Source organism: Lampetra fluviatilis, chromosome 14 (genome assembly GCF_964198595.1).
Source record: "Lampetra fluviatilis chromosome 14, kcLamFluv1.1, whole genome shotgun sequence".
In the NCBI taxonomy this organism is placed as follows: domain Eukaryota; kingdom Metazoa; phylum Chordata; class Hyperoartia; order Petromyzontiformes; family Petromyzontidae; genus Lampetra; species Lampetra fluviatilis.
Window position 1 is genome coordinate 4,466,005 of NC_136288.1, and position 16,475 is coordinate 4,482,479.

Genomic DNA, 16,475 nt, shown 5'->3' on the forward strand with positions numbered 1-16,475 from the left:
TCTAGCACAAGCAGCATATGTACCGTCCTATTATGATATCAGATGTGCTCAACCACCAGGTATGTTTTCATGCTGTTGAGTCTCCATTTTAATGTCAGAGTTTAAGAAAAAAAAGTACTTTAGGAGACACAAATAATGAATAAACGCTGTACTTTTTGAGTTGAGCTTTGGCATATTAGCAATTATTAATATATTTAATGTCAGACTCTATGTTTAACTTGGTATTTGAAATGTGTGCATAGGCAAATGCTACAAGTGTTGCAATAACACGTGGGCTACATGAATACACAATATGGAGCCACTTGACAAGTAGACATGTTTAAGGACGTAATTACTACTGGAATAAAATATTAAAAGCATGGCAACCATTGTTGCTAAGCTGTGCTACATGCGATGATGGGGCAATCGATTTACACTCACAAGGCAGTATTAATTCATTCTGATTGCAGAAGTGCATCTCAAAGTACATTTGAAAAGTAATTTCAAGATAGTGCAATTAGCAAACCTTTTATTAAAATAAGACACAACGATATAATGTATCCTCACTGAATCGCAATACCATTCAGATGGGCACTGCATTGGGATGTTTGGCTAATTCCGTTTAAATTGGTGTATTGCATGTGTGAGGAAACGGGAGAAGCTGGCTAAAAGACAAATTGTAGAAGGAGAGAAGACTCCATTTCAAAGTCCCGGCTCGTAACTCCACCTGCTATCATGCCCCTTTTTGAGCCACTAATCATCGTCTTCAAATGGTGGGATAACAGGCACGACCCACCATACACCATTGTCAACAATAATTACTTACAGCTTCTTAGGTTTTTTCGGTAAAGTCACGTAGGTAAAAAATGTAAATTAAAAAAATTAAAATAAAAAATAAAATAATATAATTATTTTATTTTTCATATTCTTAGGTTTTTTCGGTAAAGTCACGTAGGTATAAAATTTAAATTAATAAAAGTAAAATAAAAACAAAATAATTATATTATTTTATTTTTCTACTTATATCATTTTATTTTTATTTTACTTTATTTTATTTTATTTTTTTTACCTACGTGACTTTACCGAAAAAACCTAAGAATATGAATCCTTGCAGTCACGAAAGCTTCAAATCTAGAATTACTTACAGCCTTTGTAAATCCACTGCTAGACGAAGGCACCCTCATGCTGTGGTCAGTTACGGGGGTGTTACCATTCTGCAATGTGCTGGTGACTGCAGGGTTGGGAAGGGGCTGGGTGGATGCAGGACGAGTTCAGATATTCCTCGCCGCTGATGTTAGCTCTGGTCTGGCATCGAATTCAGGTTACCAGGTTCACAACACAGGGCGATAACCACTGGCACCACTGTTGCCAAGGCCCTACCTAATAGAACCAGTGTATGAATAAACACACGTGTTTTGACTGAGACTACTGCGCGATATGAAATGTTGTATATTCCAGCTTGCCCAGCATGCATTGCTTGATACATGCAAACAGAGCATCAAGGATACAATCATGCCTGTTAAGACCAGCATTGTAATTCTTAAGCTTCATGGTTTGTCATTAAACACAATATAGTTCGCTTGTAACTATTTCTTTATTTACTCCGTAACAGCTCACCGCCGAGTTTTAAGTTTATTTTTCTGCAGGCCTTTGCTCTCGGACATTCAACAAATACATTTTCTGTAGTGTTTTGCTTGTGGTAGGAAACCAAAGCACTTGAAGGAAACAGCTGGATAGAGAGAGGAAGAACAACACTCAAACCCTGCCACACTAATGCCAGCAACCTATTTGCTGTTCTGTGTCGAGCAGCCATGTGCACTGGAAGGCGACAGTGTACATGGGACATGGTGGCAACTTGGTGAGGCCTTCATCCAGCAGTGGATCGTCCAATGCTGATAATGATTATGCACTCCACATTGAGAAACATGCATTTAGAGTATTTGGCTGCTATACATCTACACATGACAAGCCATTTCATTGAGCTGCCATTTGTGGCCAGATAGCTTCTCAGTGGGCCTTAACTGGTAAATAAAAAAAACGTTCAAAAGATGTTACGGATAAGCTCTAAAGCCCTCGCTGTATTTTCAAGTATAGTTTCGGTTGTTCTCTAGCCCTACGACTGTTGTGGTTGGTCCACATCTGCACATGCAGTAGAATTCTAACCGAATGCAAATTGCATGCTTCACGTGGAATGGCAATGTCATACCCACGGACGCACATGAGGCGGCGAACGTGAGCAAGTGAGTTGTTCCCAGGGAGCAGCCGGGCGTTTAGTCCGGCTCGTATCCGTCGGCAGCGGCTGCTGCGGCTTGCAGAAGCCAGCGAGCAGTCCGTGAGCGTGCAGTGTTGAGCCTCGAGCCTGCGTGCGATGTCTCGCCGGTGTAGCGCAGCAGTCGTCCCCAATGCCCCGCAGTGCGCAGAGACAACTCGCACGCACGTGCGCGTACGCAAATCTTCAAGGAGTATTTTCCGCTGCTACGAGAGAGACGGCAAAAGTGGGAGCAGGGCAAGAGACGTCAATATAGTAGCTGCTGTTCTTACTTCCAAGAATGTGGCTGTTTTGGGGGGTGGGGGGTGTTAACAGTGCAGCAAGCTGCTGCTCATGAATGCCGGAGGAAGAGATCACTTGGAGTGACTGCTCATGCAGGAGATGAGCACTTGAAGACTTCCCTGCTCCCCACACTCATCTGACCAGGGGGGTATGTACAATACTGATTGCGTAACAAGTGAGATCTGTCTCTTCTTTGCGCGCGTGTGTGTGTGTCAATGCGTACGTTGTCCTTGTGTGGAGCGGTGGCGCAGTGGTTAGCGCGCTGCGCTGCGCACCCGGCGTGCCGCGTTCGAGTCCCGCTCCCGGCCAACACCGGCGATAGCGATTATCTGAACCGGTCCTGGGACTCCGCTAGGTCGACTCGGCCTCAAATGAGTACCTGGTGCGGTGTGTAAAAAAAAACCCATCGCCACTGGGGAGACAAAGGTGGTGCTGGCCACTCACCCCCTCGAGTTCTGTGCCGGTCTTCATAGGTACGTTATGGAAATTATCGTAAACTTGATGTTGCAATTTCACGAAGGGTGAGTTCCCTGCAGAGGTGGGACAAAGTCATTGTTATGCAAGTCCAAGTCGAGTCGCAAGTCATCAAATTCATGACTCGAGTCTGACTCGAGTCCAAGTCACATGACTCGAGTCCACATCTCATAGGTGGGACAAAGTCATTGTTATGCAAGTCCAAGTCGAGTCGCAAGTCATCAAATTCATGACTCGAGTCTGACTCGAGTCCAAGTCACATGACTCGAGTCCACACCTCTGGTTCCCTGAGGCCACAGTACCACACTGGATGGACGGCACCAGACCAGCCAGATTTTTGGTGAAATCATCTTTTAAAAAATAACTTCATAATTTAATCGGAAGCCAACGTCATCGGCCGATTGTCAAAGTTTATAATGGTGGAATGGGGTTTGGTTGGTCATTTGTGTTGTGCTACTCCGTGGAATAGCCAAAGGGAGTGTTTATACGATGGACTTGCAAACCCATTTGGATTGAAGAGGTAATTAATCTCAGCGGACTATCACTTGGGTACATGAGGTATTCAAAATAATGTACTGCAATCTATGTGTTCAAACTAGTGTCGTAGGTCTCGGCAGTACGCATAAAAGGCGAATTCTTTATAATTAAGGAATTTTACGTTTACATTCTATCGGGCTAATTTGGCTTTTTGTAAGGTAAATATAAAATGTTTTTATTTTTTGAAAGTAACGAGAGCCTTAAATAGAGTACGGTATACGGTACAACATTTCAAAGTTCAAAGAGTTCATGAATCCGTGTCCAAAAGAACATTGTGGCCCCTGATCCAGTGCCAAAAACAAAATCCACATTCAAATGATTTAAAGCAAGGACCAGCCTCTCCATATAGGACAACCACTGTGGACAACTATACGATTATATTATCATTGTACCAATTCATTGTAGTATTTACAGTATGTCGACTATGAGATACTTATATTTGCCCAATCTGTCAGTGTGGCAATCGCAGCACTTGATTAATAATTGCCAGTCAGGGCTCTTTCTGACCAACAGCATCTGGAGACCGATGGTATTGATGATTAGATTTGACCCATGACCTTTGAAATATGTAAAACAAATTGTGATAGTTAAAATACTCACCACATCCCTCTTACGGGGTTTTAAGCATGTTTTTTTTTATATCTCTCTCCATAAATGCACTGCTCACAGCTATAATTAATTTGAGCTGAGCTGAAAAATAAAGTTTTGTGGAATGAAGAAAAGTGCTGGCAACGTTCGGGGCACGGGGCATTTTCGTGTCGAGTTTTTTTTTATTATGTGCAGCGCGGTGCCATATAGTCTCCAGATTGCAGTTACGGTCCACAGTTTAAATACCACACCACCCAGAGTAGTAATTCTCACCTTTGTAACAACCGTGCACATGCATAGGGGGTGGTGGACAAAATAAGAGGCTTCGTGAAGTTATGCACTGTAGTGACAGCGAAGCCGAGTCTGAGTCACTGAAGCTTCATCCAATTCTGCCCACTTTGGCACAGAGCTGTGCCCAAGAATGCACCCACCAAGGGCTGGCATCTGCTGCATCCTTTCCGTCTCGGCGCCCGGACATTCTGGGGGCGCAGAGGGTACGGGGAGCAGTCACCGGAACCCGAGTGCGGTTTCTCCACTGGTACAGTGCCTGGCTTCAGGGTGGAGCCACGCAGTGAAATGAACCTTATGGTGGTACCCCGGGGTTCCATAGTGCCCCGGCTCTCGCATAATGTCCGTGATGCAGTCATGCTTAGTCTGTTGATGGTCGGCGATGCGGCAATCGACTCATCTCGACGAGCTGTACACGATGCACCGCTACGGTGGGTACGAGTGTTCAGGGTTTCGGCGCAATCGTCCTCGCTGCGTTTTGACATCGCGGAGTAGCACTGATTTCGGATTCACTGGTACCCCAGTCACGGAGTTAAATACACCCCTGACAAAATTGTGTCTCAGAAATAAAATATTTAATTGCCTCGGCCATTTTGTATTATTTGGTACTCCGGGGTACTGCCATGAGGATCAAATGTCCCCTGGAGAGAGGGCGTCCGTCATAGGGTTGGGGGGGGGGCTGAAAGTGTTTGCGACGAGTGGCAGCCGGCCAGCCAGCAAGGCATGCCAGCCTACGACCCAGATAGCCAGACAAAAAAAAATCCAGCCAAGCACAGACATCACATCCAGCCAGCCTGACAGCCAACCGGTCAGTCACAGTCAGCCAGCTTAGCCATCCATCTATCTAGCCTGTCAGAAAGTCATCTAACCGGCTAGAAAGCCATCTAAGCTGTCCAAAAGTGAAGCGGCCAGCCATCCAACAACCAGCCAGCTATGTAGCTATCAGACGAGTCATCCAGCTATCTCGTCATCCAATCATTCAGCCAGCCAGCAACCCAGCGATCTAACCTCACAAAAAACCAGTTAACGAGTCAGCCATTCATTCAGCCATACAGCTATTTAGCCATCAGCCAGCCATGCAAAAAAAGTAATTGCTTTCAGAAGTCCAAATGCCAGTGAGATCCAAGTAGTGTTGAAAAGTTTTGTACAACTAAGCTGTCTCTGATTAGGATGCAGATACAGTTGTCTCGGTTGGTTGCTATTCACTGTTGATTGTCTGCATTTTTTCCTGTCTTCTCGCAAGGTACTTATAAATAAAATAAACAGTTTGGCACACTGCCGATTCATAAAGTTGCACATTCAACTGCGGTGATTATATTAATGATAGTGTTTTTTTACTCTCAACAGCATGCACATAAAGTGACTAACCGCGTGTGGTATAATGAAAAGAATATAACATATGTTGCCGTTTTCTTTGCAATCAATTATTGTTAAGAAACAAATGATATCATATACAGAACAATCTGTTGTCTACATTTGCACTATTTTAATCAGCATGCGCAGCAACTGAATATGGCTGTGCGAGGGAAGAAATTTTGTCTACGCATCATGAGGTATAAACCTGACTGACATTGTCATTAAAATATTTGTGCTGCTGTATTTTAAGTGCTGGATGGATTAGCCCAGGTTCGAGTGGGTTATTGCACCCACCACATAATTAGCTCATACTGTACAGTGCTGATGGTTCATTTCCCACAGCTGCTCAGTAAAATTTGTAATAAACTATCAAAGTTGTCGAGGAGATGCAAAAGGTCCCGTGATTTCATTTGCAGAAGTGTATACCACTGTTGATGTTATATCCCAAATGGCAAATTTAAAAGTAACAACTGTTAAAAAGGGGGCATTTCACTTTAGACGTTTATCGCCAGGTTAGGTGTGATGGGGTAGAGTGTGTATCTTCCGAGATGTTCTGGCCTGCCATGGAAGAGAAGGCCAAAATATCCTCTCAAACGGGCTTCCAGTGGAGGGCCTTCTGCCAGCAGTGGCGCAAGTAAGCAATTGCAGGGCTGCACCTTTAGCTTCACCACAAAACTGTCTTGTATTGTGATGGTCACAGTACGGATATTCGGTGACAGATTGTTTTAATGCATTATTCATAATTACCTAGTCAAATATAGCAGTTGACTGGACTCTAATGTCAACACCTCCGATTAACAACGGTTCGTTACGTACGGTGAGAACTCAGTTCAACATACATACCTACATACAACACATCTTTTTTTTTTTAAACAGCTTTTTAAATTTTAGAAATCGCGAGAAGACAACAGAAAAGAAGGCTCATTGGTATACTGTATCTCAAAAACTATAAACTTAACAAGAAGGTTTTTTTTTATCAATGAATTAACGTGGCAAGATTTATGCATTTTAATTATAGAACTGCCACAAATATATACAATTCACTTTTGAAATAAATGAATACCAGAAACCCACTCTGGCATTGCAGGGACATCGCATCCATAATAAACAAATGGAATATAAAAGAGTTTTCGAGCAAAATTCTGAAAACTTTTCATGTCGGCAAAATCACCATTAATTGCGTGTCATTTGCAGCTTATCGCTGGCTCAGCGCTGGTGATCTCAGCCTACTTTTCTCGCAGCAGACGCTCGTGTAGCCGATAATTTCACTCGGTTCCGGAGAGTGGTTTTGTGGTTGGAGCCTCATCGCTTTCAAAGGTGGCTGTGTACGGCAGCTTTGGTTGGGTGTGTGTGTGGGTGATGCCACTGGTCTACACGAATCATGGGTTTTACACCTCGGCTCCGTCTCTATGTCTATTACCCAGATATTTAGGGTATGCACGGAAGCACCACATCTATCGTCTTACCCCAAAAAGAAGAATTGTGGTGCTGGGCTTAGATCGCTTGACTGACAACCGGACCGGAAGGTTGGGTGTTACAATTGCAGTTTGGTATTGACTCGGCTCATCATCCCATTGGTATTGATAAAATTAGTTTCATTTTCTGGGAAGTCAATGTTGATCTTACTATGGACAGACCCCCCCCCCCCTGCCATAGGAATGTGGAGTTTCCACCCCTGGCTTAGGGCTGCCAATGATGATGACTGCCTCATCGTTGCTTGTTTAAACAAGCAGGTGATTTGAATTAACTTTGGCTTTGATGTTTCCTAATATGCTGCTGTTATAAATTTCCACTTAATTTCAAACGTCTAGCTCGGACCAATTGGTTGATAAATCATATTATGTTACAGAAAATAGCAGTTCATCAAACTAAAACAATTAAAATCAAGCCTGGTGCTATACGGGGTGCTGTGATGGGCCACACACCACTAAATGTCGCTTGGTCTCCCACCCAATTTGACTGTCCATAACGGTACTCTTAGATTTTTTTAGTAAAGTCACGTAGGTAAAAATAAAAATAAATAATACAAATAATAGAAATAATAATAGAATAATTATTTATTTTTATTTTTACCTACGTGACTTTACCGAAAAAACCTAAGAGTATGAATCCTTGCAGTCACGAGAGCTTCAAATCTAGAATGTCCTTAACGGTGTAGATCTGTTATGATGGCCCGCACACAACAGCTCTACTGGGGCTCTCCATGCCAGAGGGTGCTGGAGCTGGGCCTCATTAAAATATTGAGTAATGTGGACTACTTTTTTGGACTTTGTTGAACTCTTGATATATTCATGAATTTCCGTGAAAAACAACACGGACATATATTTTTGCAATTGCAAACATCATTCCCAATGTGTGCTTTGACATGTAACCAATACATAATAACTACTATTACAAATAATAATCTATGCCTCAAGTTTCCTGGCTGGCTGCTGGCTGGGCTTCTCTCCACCCTAACAATAACTCTTATGAGGAGCTCCAGGTAATTGCCACCAAAACTAGCTGGTAACTGGTTAAGTGGGATTTTCCATGCAACAAATAAACGTTGAATTGAATTGAAATGGCAGACGAATTTTGCTAAACATTATATAGCAAGACCAAATAGGTGGAAGTATGCATACAAAAATCTGACAAGGTTGATTTAAAATTGTTCTAACTTTTCTATTTGTGCTCCTATTAATGTAATTTTTAAACCTGGAGCATGTAAAACATTCCTCACAATACACATTATTTTGGCATTTTATTACATATAAAACATAACTTTTACTGATTCCAGTACAATATTGTGAGTGGAGTTACATAGCAACGGGTTCTCTACTAGTGTGTTTAACAAACAAAAAAATCAATAACACATTTGAGTAAATACATTGTGTACACAACATGTATTGTTTTAACAGATTTGTGTCAGATCGAATGAGTGTTGATGTAACACGAAGTCTTATTAATACAAGCTAGTTTTTTTTCTGTGACTTAAGAGTTTGCTTAATTAAACCTGCTGTACATTTGAATTCCGTATATAGGTTACGTGGGTAAATTCACTTTGTTGCGCATGCTTTTCAAAAGATTGCAACGCTGAAAAAAATGGATGAAGTTGTATTAATTTTCAGGGTGAGCGGCCATCCTAGTGGTCAGAGTGTTCTCTGTCGAGTCAATTTTCACAGAGTAAATGGCTCAATTCCCATGGCCACTGGGTAATTTCCGGAAGGATTTGCCAAAGCATGCCATCTGCTGTGAAGTTGAACATCACAGATCCTGTGGCATCATTCTTGTGTGCCAGTGTCGGAGCCCAAATTACACACCTAAAAAAACGCATCCATGGCGAATTCGCTGACAAACATGGATCCTTGCTCAAGTGATTAAGATTTTCTTCTTGCAAACGTGCTACCGAATAACCACACGAACTCATCTACACCATTTCGGTGAATGATACTGAACTCAGCTGAAGAGTACAGCTTCCAGCGATTGTAGATCCATTGGCACGAGACGATATGCAGAGCTTGATAGGAGGGCACGCATTTTTGAGGCACGCTCGCTCCGAGCAATTTCCCACGCACGCGCTGTAGCAGTCGACGAGCGGATTGATCGTCGGGCGCACATCTCATGGCATTGGGACCGGCACACGGGCGCCTTCTCCGGCAAGCCCGCACTGCGGCCCATGCGACGCGATCACTCTTTCCGTCACTTTTTTTCGCGACCGTCGGTCCCGGGCGAAGCGGGCAGACGTGGTTATTTTAGAACGGGCCACGGTGTATTTATAACGAGTGAATCAGTGCACACTTCGGTTACGCCGGCGTACAGCTTCAAATATAAACGCGCAGCCCGCGCGCGTGTAGGAGCGCGCGATCCCCAGCACCGGATTAATTCACGGGCAGACGAGGCAGGCACTTACAATGCATCTCGGGGGACCCTTCCAACTTGAGCATTCTTTGGTTGATTGCCGTCATTTATGAATGGCTGGTGTTGGGAGACACAACCGAGAGGAGAGCCAATCTCAAGGGGCCGCTTGGGGGAACCCTGAAGAGAAGGCAGGGATCAAGGCGGGGGGAGAGGGAGAAACTAATGTACCCCCCCTCTCCTGATGAAACAAAAATCCAGCTGACTTGCCTCCCTCGCACATAGGGGCTAAACTGGGCACTGAACGTGACTATAAATACGTACTATGCTAAAGGGGGGGGGGGGGTAAAATGCCCAGAATCAACTGCACGCTCATGGCCGTTATTGGTAAAGCAAAAAAAAAATCCGTGCTTGCCAACGTAGATTTATTTGGCAGCTCAGGTCCCGAAAACTGCAGCATGGGCAGTGTGTGCGTATTGAGCGCGGCGACGAAGGGGAATGCCTCTCTCTCTCACACACACACACGCGCGCTTCGGTCCCCAACACGACCTTGAAGGGTCATTAAGCTCCAAGGCGTGCACACGTCGCACGTGCGATCGCAGAGGGGAATAGCGGGGGGTGAAAGGATAAGAAGAAATAAGGTGGGTGGGGGTGGGTGGAAATACCGCATTAATGTGAGCGAGGCTCATCGCTTGGCTGGCTTGCGGAGATTGCCGCTGCCCACCCCCCCCACCCCCCCGTTCTCTTGTTTAATGCAGGTGGATAAGGGAGGAGGAGGAGGCTTTGAGGCTGCAGCCCCATTGGTGGGCCCAGCACGGTGTGAATGTGCAGCAAATGCTGAACAACGGCAGTGCGATGTTTGCATTCGACAGCAGCGGAGCCTTTACCTCGGTCTTGCTGTTAGAACAAAGTCGGCTGCTTCCTTTTTTGCCGGTGAGTAACCTCAACATTTGTTTTTCTGCTCGCAGCCCCTGCTTGTGCTGCAGAATGCCATTTGTCACAAGTCGTTATTTTCGTCGATAGATATCACGCTCGTTATTGTTAATAGGTAACGTTGCATCGGTTAAAACCTGGAAGTTTTGCTGCACGTTAAAAGTTTAGGCTGGATTTTCAAACTCAACTCCGTAGCTGCTTCGTAACGAATGTTGCACGAGTGATTATTTATTAAGGAACCGGCTCGCCGGTTTTGCTTGATGCTGTTGGTGTTTAGTTTGCGATGGGCAAACGCAGTGAAGTGAATCCATTGAGTAACTCGGCCGTATGAGCATGCGGCTTGCGTTGGAATTCGTGTTAACAGTGTAACCGTGGCATCGCGATTGTGTTGTGACATCTCTAGAACGTATCGGGACCTTCTTCTTGGTTCTTTCGGTAAAGTCACGTAGAATGGAAATAATAAAATAATAAAAATAAAACATAATAAAATATTTCTGAATGACTCTGTCTTCTCGACAGACCTGTTCTCCACCCGAGGACGGCTGCTTGCGTTGTGGCCGAAACGTCGTGAGAAATATTTAATTATGTTTTATTTTTTGTTATTTTATTATTTCCATTCTACGTGACTTTACCGAAAGAACCAAGAAGATGAATCCCTGCAGTCACGAAAGCTTTAAATCTAAATTTGTATCGGGACCTCTTCGCCATTGCTGTGCAAGTGCACGGTGCGGATATATTTTCTTCGGGGCGGAGTTTTAGGGGCATTTCTTGGCTTAATTCGCGAAGCAACTTTGCACACATTGCGCCTGCATGCACGCGGCCATCTGCGTGGAATTTATTTTACACCAGCACGCAGAATAAACAAGATTTTGTTATTTGTTCAGGAATGTAGAAAAAAAACTCTCTGTAACTGCCTTGGCAGCATTCCACAAGGCAACCTAGCCTCTGCGTTCTACCGATCAATTGCCCAAGATAGTGGCAGCACGTCCTCGCATACATGAGAAGAACATAGCGGGCAGAGTCCAGGAGTCGTGGGTAAAAATCGCAAATGAATATGCTGGCCTCGAGGTCTCCCTGTACTTGGACATGATTTGTAAACAGGGCACTGGGTGCATGAGATATCTGTTGGTATCAACCATGGGAAAAAAGTAAAAGAATGCCATGTACAGTGTGCTTTGTATAAAACTCACATGCTGCAAAGTGATTTGCTTCAGCAGCCCTTTGTGTTAACTGCGTGTGTAATCATTAATCATTAATGTTTCAGCTAATTGATGAACATTTTATGCAAGGGTTTGTTGAACAGCTAAAATTATAAACCACATTTATCAGCGCATGTGTGTGCACGTCAATGCTTCTCTGTGGAATTTGCTTCAGTGTGGAAATCCTTTTGACTCTTTTAACCTTTTGTGAATTTCTGCATGTTAGGTGTAGCTTATAATTTAATTATATCATTGCCACCTGCTACCGTTATGGCTAAGATCAATTCATGAACAGGATGGGGGGTGGAAACGCATTACAAATAAAACTTGTAGCTGTCTCTACGGCAAATTTATTTTATATAACATGAACATAGGAAAAAATGTATTCGTATTACCTGATTAGAGTCGGCCATAGTATGCGTATGTATGGATCTTGTTCACTTTTGTTGATTACAGGTACTATGATGTTGTAGATGTGCAGTACTTTATCAGTTTACTGCTGGATGATCGCCTGCCTGCGTCGTACAGATCGTGGTGGTTGTTTTAACCATACTTTACTGTGCCAATCAGTGTGCGTTGGTGTAAGTGGGGGTAATGCATGTGGTAGTGTAGAAGTACAGTACAACAATGTTTTTTGCTGCATTGCCCTCTGTTGCCGAAAACATGTATGGCTGTTTCTCATTCGAGCAATGTCCAGGCTCATACCAGCTTAGTTTCTGAGATCTGACGAGATCGGGCACGTCTAGGTGATGTGGTCATAGGCGATGAGATACTTCGTCACATCTGTGGCATAACTGCATGCGCCGTGCACATGCAGATAAACTCTGCACACCGGTGATTAATAAAGGCATCAAACCACTCCTTAACATTTTTTGTAGTTCTCCGATTTACATGAAATCCATGAGGATTTTTCAACTTTATTTCACTCGTATCACACAGAACTGATTTTACACCAATGTATTCCTCTCCCTTATTAGATGCCATTCCAAATTGTAAGACATTAAAACAGGTAAAGAAAGGTGTTGCAGGAGAAACTTCATCTCCTGAAGGAGTCCATTTGAAGAGGATGCTTCGGTGAAGGAATCAGTAAGTGACTGCCACACGTATTCTGGCAGCAAAGGAATCATGGGTCACGATCAAGAGCTACCCTGACGATGAAAGAGTGCTGATGCTTGCCGCAGACGGCGCCCAAGTACCGGCAGAACTGGGAAAGGCAGTCACTACTCTTGCCGCAGAGCCATTTGAGCACTTGATGGTTCAATTCCCTGTGGTCGCCTGGTACATTTAGGGAGGGCGTTACCAAAGTGACCTGTCTGCTGTGGAGCGGGCGTTAAAGACCCTGCAGACTGCATATGACGGTCGGAAATGGTTTGTTTTGGTGTTACTGCCAGAAGGTAAAGGAGCAGCATTGTCATTTCTTGCTCATGCCACTGCTGGTGGAAGGTAATCCACAATGGCCTAGTCTTTCAAGCTAGCAATACATCTTGGAAGAGGTGAGGGTAATGTCACTCTACCTCACCAAAAGTGATCTATTGCTTGACTAACTGTGATGTACCGATTTAGATAGATACCCAGGAAGGGAAATTTAAGAAATGTACCCAATGCATCAACTACCACCACGCCAAGAGATCTCTCCGATCACCTCGGAGTTTGTTTGCAACAAAAAATAACTGCACTTTCCTGGGTCCCCAAAGAATGGAGACCTTGAACAAAAGTTGACTTTGCTAGATATAATGGACACTTGATTCAATTGCCGAGCATATATGAAAAATTCACCTATATAGCACTGCTGGTGTTGGGCAGCAACTACTGAAACAGTAGTTGCTGCATCTCCAGTTTGTTAGCATTTTGCTCAAGGACAAAGTGTGTGATTAGGTTGTATTGCTTAACTTATTCTAACAGTGCTCTTGTCTGACTGCTGTGGTGGACCTTGGCTTGACATTGAGAATCAATTTGGAACAAGTTGACTTGGGGGCTGGGAGGGTGAACACATCAACAGTGAGATAAACTTTAACCAGAAGCACGGGTAAAAGTTAGTCATTAGATTGTATCAAGGAGCCATTGTGTAGAATTCAATCATATGCCACGGTTAGATAGTGTGTGGTGTGATTCCAATTATGTGTTTTTTCAGCGCATAAATCATGGCACCTTACCAAAACTGCACCTTAAATGGGAACACCTAATGCCGCTATGGAAAACAGCCACTGACATTACATTTTATGGTGAGGTTATGCCAAAGTGATGTTAGCTGAGCTACCCTTGCATTTCTTAAGGTGATGCAATGCTGAGCCAATATTGCTGTCGCCCTGGGTTTGAACCCACAATCACATGGCTTGTGCTTGTGAAATACGAAGCATCGAAGGTTTTATTCCAATGATAAAAAATGAACCCGTAAAAACAAAGTTTTTCACTCTAAATCATTTATATGCGTGGCGGCTAGAGTCCTCTCGTCCTCTGGCTTGAGATGGCTGCCACCTATGGGTCAGATGATTGTCTGCCAGCATTAAGCAATTGGTAATTAAATATTTTAAAAAAATTCTCTAAACAGTGTAAAATTTTGGAAAAAAATTTTCACTAAAATTAATTGTCACGCACAACGAGTCTGTGTGGAAAATGTCAGCTCGATTGGATCACGGGAAGTGGGTTAAAAAACGACCGAAAGATTTGCACGGTCGTAAGCAAGAAAGCAAGCACGCAATCAAGCAAGCAAGCGAACTTAATATAAAGGATTTAAAAATATATTCGCCTGTGGAGGACGCGGGGATCGATCCCGCGACCTTTGGCATGGGAAGCGAGGGCGCTACCAACTGCGCTACTCAGCCACGGCCTGTGGAGGGGTTACGCTCTGGGCTCTTACACTCTGACGTTCAGCCAAAGCCATGAATGCGTTCTATTTGAATATATGTAAAATATTTTTTTTTTGCCTAAAAAGTGTAAAATTTTGGGAATTTTTTTTCACGAACAATAATTGTCTGGCACAACGAGTCTGTGTGGAAAATGTCAGCTCGATTGGATCACGGGAAGTGGGTTAAAAAACGACCGAAAGATTTGCACGGTCCTAAGCAAGCAAGCAAGCACGCAAGCAAGCAAGCAAGCACGCGAACTTAATATAAAGGATTAAAAAATGCCATTTATTTACTCAGCAAAGCCTGGCTCTCAAGCCTATCTTTCAAGATGACAGTCTGGAATTGTGATTTTTGACCAATTGCTATTTAAAAGAGTGTTTTGCATGTGGATTAATACCAGAGTACTCGGAGAACCATACAATGGGGTAACACTGAAAGGTCTGCACAGATGGGTTCACAAACATACTTTCTCTACTGCCATCTGCTGGTTCCTCTACAGACTAGCAGGTTTGGGAGTTTTACCAGTACACATGATCCACCAACGCACTGTATTACAGGTGTGTACCACAGCACCTGTTTCAATAATGCGTTGCAATTTGAACATATTTTAGATATATATGTGTGTGTGCAGATGTTTCCGAATCTTCTTATTTACTGATAATGTGCATTCCCGATATTTCACTACAGCGCCTGGAATTGTGTTCCAACTCAACAGCCACTGGCCACTCCTAATGCAGGTTTTCTGCCCACCCAAACACCAGGGAGGTGATATATTTATAAGTCTGAGCTGCCCAAATAATGTGTTTTGAACTTCAGCCAAGGTATTAATACACAAGTTAAAGTATGTGTGGGTGTGTTTTTCATTTTCTGTATATTTTGTTTAAGGGGATACTTATGTGTATACAGTATATGCACATGCCTACATAAAAAAACAGGTTTTCTTGATAAAATATTTCGTCAAAACCAGTAACAAGGTTCAACATGACATGCCTCAAGCCGATTTGCTAGACAATGCGATGCAAGATGAAGGCGAAAAGACGTCCCTCAATACTCATATGGTAACATCGGGATTAACATCACGTGACTTATGTGGGCCCACCCCTACTCTGAATCCCTCCACTCTACCTGTCTTCTTTGAAAACAAACGACTCCATGTAGCTTTGAGGCACTTGTGTAGCCTCTTCCTCCATGTCCTCATTTCTCCTGACCCTTCGCTCCAGTTTTTTTTCCATTACATTACTTTCCTATTCGTTTCCTCTTATTTCCTATAAACTAGAGCATTACAAATAACCACAAGTGCGTATCAAAATAGTACAATGAAGATCAATAAGAATTGTGTATTGTGGTCAAATGCTTTCAATAAAAATCAACATTCGTACGTGGAAATGTAACGACCACAACAGCCTACATACCAAGCTACTAATCCGAAGCTGTTAAAATAAAATTCGAATCGACTCTGATAAATATATGATTCGCATATAACAATATATCAAAGTTCGAAGTAACCATTAACTTAAGTTAAGCTTATATTAATAAAGAGACACATTTTAAACCCTTGCATCTTCCAAAACTAACCGAGCAGGGGGGAAGAAACCAAAGAGCGAGCTTGATCCAAATACACAAAATCGGTGGTCAGTTAAAAACGTGGTTCCTTGTACGCCAAACCCAAGTTTCTCAGGGCCCTCATGCGCTCATGGGAAGAGCCGTCATATCAGCATTTGTAAGTGGTGATAATGAAAAATGACTGGAAGTTCAGTAGGTGTCATCATCATCATTGGCGATCACCTGGGGTCGAGTATAATTATCATCCTGGTGGGTTCTGTTCGTGGAATTTTGTTCCCTTTCAAGAGGATGCCTGCGCATGACATAATTTAACATGGGGAGACTGAC

The 16,475-nt window shown here is 43.3% G+C and overlaps 2 long non-coding RNA genes across 5 annotated transcripts in view; one reads left to right on the top strand and one right to left on the bottom strand.

Annotated features, from left to right (window-relative positions):
* Nucleotides 1-2,211: 2,211 nt before the first annotated feature.
* The window catches only part of LOC144935831 (uncharacterized), a 67,064-nt gene continuing 52,800 nt past the window's right edge, over nt 2,212-16,475 (bottom strand). The window contains exon 3 of the long non-coding RNA XR_013637355.1: nt 2,212-2,454. This is a non-coding gene — a long non-coding RNA (uncharacterized LOC144935831). The remainder of the gene's footprint in view (nt 2,455-16,475) is intronic.
* Nucleotides 10,222-16,475, top strand: part of LOC144935830 (uncharacterized) — a 38,110-nt gene continuing 31,856 nt past the window's right edge. For 3 of the 4 annotated variants that reach the window (XR_013637353.1, XR_013637351.1, XR_013637354.1), the window contains exons 1-2: nt 10,222-10,248; nt 10,366-10,540. This is a non-coding gene — a long non-coding RNA (uncharacterized LOC144935830). The remainder of the gene's footprint in view (nt 10,249-10,365; nt 10,541-16,475) is intronic. The other variant, XR_013637352.1, reaches the window with a different exon arrangement.